Genomic DNA, 3594 nt, shown 5'->3' on the forward strand with positions numbered 1-3594 from the left:
GCACATTATTGATCTTCTTGTGAATAACACTCATAAAATCTCATGAATGTGTGTTGTAATGGCATGATTTTCTGTTTCTATTTGGCGCACTATTTACGCAAAATGGACTTGGAAATGGAGTGCATATCATACGCAGCTGGTAGGTTTAGGGGTGTGGGGTAGATGCATATTATATGTACGTCAAAATGCGTATTATATGCACTCCAACAAAGTGTGTATCATATGCACGCAGAAACTGTGTACTATATGCATGTCAAACACATAGCACATAAAAAAAAAAAAATAAAAAAAAAAAAATTGCGCTGTTGATTTTCCTGAGACTGGACTCAAGCAACTGACTTTTCCCTTCCACAGATTTCTTTCCTCTTTTCTCCAGAGCTAAAAAATAATAAATATTTATGAGTGGCTAAGCTAGCAGAGAGCAATCGAGGCTATAGCTCACCCAAAAATGTTATATCTGTCATAATTTACTCACTAGATCATCTGAATGCATGTTTCAACTGTTTTTGTCCGTAAAATGAAAGTCAGTGGGGTCCAAAACCTCAACTGGACCTTACTGATTTTTAGTGCATGAATGAAAAATATACTTAGACATTTTTTTTATACATTTTTTGTTCCACAGAAGAATGCATACAGGTTCGGAATGACATGAAGGTGAGTAAATGGTTAAAGAAATTTGGGGTTTATTTTTTTTTTATTTGGGTGAATCTCCCACATGAAAAGTGGCTTCATGCATTACTATCCCAGATGTAATTTACTAGGCTATAAAAATAATCATAAGGGCCTGACTTGCGCATGCTGTGCTTTTTAAGCCAATAATGATATTATGGTAAAGAACAGAGAGAGATGCTGTGTCCTCTTTCAAAGGGTGTGGCTGGAAGGCTATTCCAGTTCAATGAATCAGACAATTTTGTGTGCCCATTTGTTTTCGCAATGTCTCACCCTAGAGATTCTCTGTGGAACAATGACTAACATAGCAAAATCTCAATGCACATTATTGATCTTCTTGTGAATAAATCTCATGAATGTGTGTTGTAATGGCATGATTTTCTGTTTCTATTTGGCGCACTATTTACGCAAAATGGACTTGGAAATGGAGTGCATATCATACGCAGCTGGTAGGTTTAGGGGTGTGGGGTAGATGCATATTATATGTACGTCAAAATGCATATTATATGCACTCCAACAAAGTGTGTATCATATGCACGCAGAAACTGTGTACTATATGCATGTCAAACACATAGCACATAAAAAAAAAAAAATAAATAAAAAATAATTGCGCTGTTGATTTTCCTGAGACTGGACTCAAGCAACTGACTTTTTTCTGTTGACTTTTTCCCTTCCACAGATTTCTTTCCTCTTTTCTCCAGAGCTAAAAAATAATAAATATTTATGAGTGGCTAAGCTAGCAGAGAGCAATCGAGGCTATAGCTCACCCAAAAATTTTATATCTGTCATAATTTACTCACTAGATCATCTGAATGCATGTTTCAACTGTTTTTGTCCGTAAAATGAAAGTCAGTGGGGTCCAAAACCTCAACTGGACCTTACTGATTTTTAGTGCATGAATGAAAAATATACTTAGACATTTTTTTTATACATTTTTTGTTCCACAGAAGAATGCATACAGGTTCGGAATGACATGAAGGTGAGTAAATGGTTAAAGAAATTTGGGGTTTATTTTTTTTTTATTTGGGTGAATCTCCCACATGAAAAGTGGCTTCATGCATTACTATCCCAGATGTAATTTACTAGGCTATAAAAATAATCATAAGGGCCTGACTTGCGCATGCTGTGCTTTTTAAGCCAATAATGATATTATAGCTGAAAAATGGACTAAATACCTGTCGTGACATTTTTACACATTTTTGTGAGAGGAGAGTACATGGAGGTTAAAGTTCATCTAACTTGATCTTTTAGTGGTCATTCTCAATAAAGTTCATGTGACTGTGTTCTTTTTTGTCCAATTCACCTTAATTGAGTTAAACCTAATTGTTCTAGTGCATCTGATGTTCTGTTTCTGAAGTTCTGAAGTTTTTATTTCAGGATTATGGTGGCATTTTGATGAAGTGATATTCTGATAATATGTGATAGTAGATTCAATGACAGTATTAAGAGGTCAATGGGTGACCAGCTGTTTGTCTCTATTTCAAATGTCAATTTTGTTTATTAGGCTATTTAACCTTTGCCTTTCATTCCTTTTGTGTACTTCCCCCACCCCCACACCCCCAATCCCCTTGGTAGCATTAAACAAGCTCATAGTTTTAGTCTTATGGTTAGTTACAATACTTATATTGTCTCAATGTCCCAATTGTCTAAAAACAGATCTGGGACAGTATATCTACTAGGCTTTTGGCCAGTTTCAACCAAATCGTGTAAAACTCAGGGGGGTCTAATAAACCAGAGATTAGGCTGTGATGTCTGTGTTCATTTGCACATCTGAGAATACATGCTCATAGACAAAAGATAAACAGAGATAAAGGTGTAATGTTTGTGTGGTTCCCTGTTAACAGCAATAACCTCCTCATAAGCAAATTTTAATAGTAATATTGCTGTGCATGGGGGTGAATGAGAAGTGATTTAACATAGGATGAGTTGTAAAACCAGTCAAACCAATTAGAAATGAGCTACACTGTTCACATATGAGATTACAGCAAGTCTCTGTGTAAAAGAATAATAAAAAAAGAAGAAAAAAAAGATAAATGATTTACAGGACAAAAACATTATGAGAGTATGACCGTAAAATGTGAAAGAAAAAAAGTCCTGTAACAATGTTTATCTTAGCTGTTAAATTAGTGTATAGACCCTACAATATAATAAATATTTTATTAAACTTAATAAGTATTTTATGAAAATAGTAAGGTGATTTTGTGCACAGTACATGCTCGTTTAACAGTACCACGTAGTGACACAATCTTGGGCAGTTTAGGGTTTTAAATTTGTAAACGGGTAAGTTAGATAAAATATAATCAAATAAATATAGGGATGTGATTTTAGAAAAGCAAAAGCAGTTACAGGCATGTGTTACAAAATGTGTTACTCCCTGGTCTCTAAATAGCCTACAGTTTTATCCACAACCCAACTGGTTAGCTTATCATGAGTTGTGTGAAAAATTAACGAGACTACAAAAAAAAGGTTCATTAGTTAACTACATTAGTTAACATGAACTAATAATGAACTGCACTTATACAGCGTTTATTAATCTTTGTTAATGTTAATTTCAACATTTACTAATACATTATTAAAATCTTGTCAACATTAGTTAATAGCTACACTGTGAACTAACATGAACATCTGTATTTTTATTAACTAGCATTAGCGTAGATTAGTAAATACAGTAACAAATGTATTGCTCATGGTTAGTTCATGTTAGTTAATATATTAACTAATGTTTCACTAATGAACCTTATTGTAAAGTGTTACCAAGAAAAAAAAACTCGACGTTAAATACGCTCGAATAACTACAAGAAAGCGGAATAACGAGGGAAAACAAAGCCCGGAGCTGCATTAGCAGGTAGGGGCACGGCTGAGGGTGGGGACGGGTGGAGGAGGAGGAGAGGAGGAGAGGAGGGACGTAAGACAGATTCCTCCCTT

The sequence above is a fragment of the Sinocyclocheilus grahami genome, unplaced genomic scaffold, assembly GCF_001515645.1.
Source record: "Sinocyclocheilus grahami isolate Dianchi unplaced genomic scaffold, SAMN03320097.WGS_v1.1 scaffold334.1, whole genome shotgun sequence".
Classification (NCBI taxonomy): domain Eukaryota; kingdom Metazoa; phylum Chordata; class Actinopteri; order Cypriniformes; family Cyprinidae; genus Sinocyclocheilus; species Sinocyclocheilus grahami.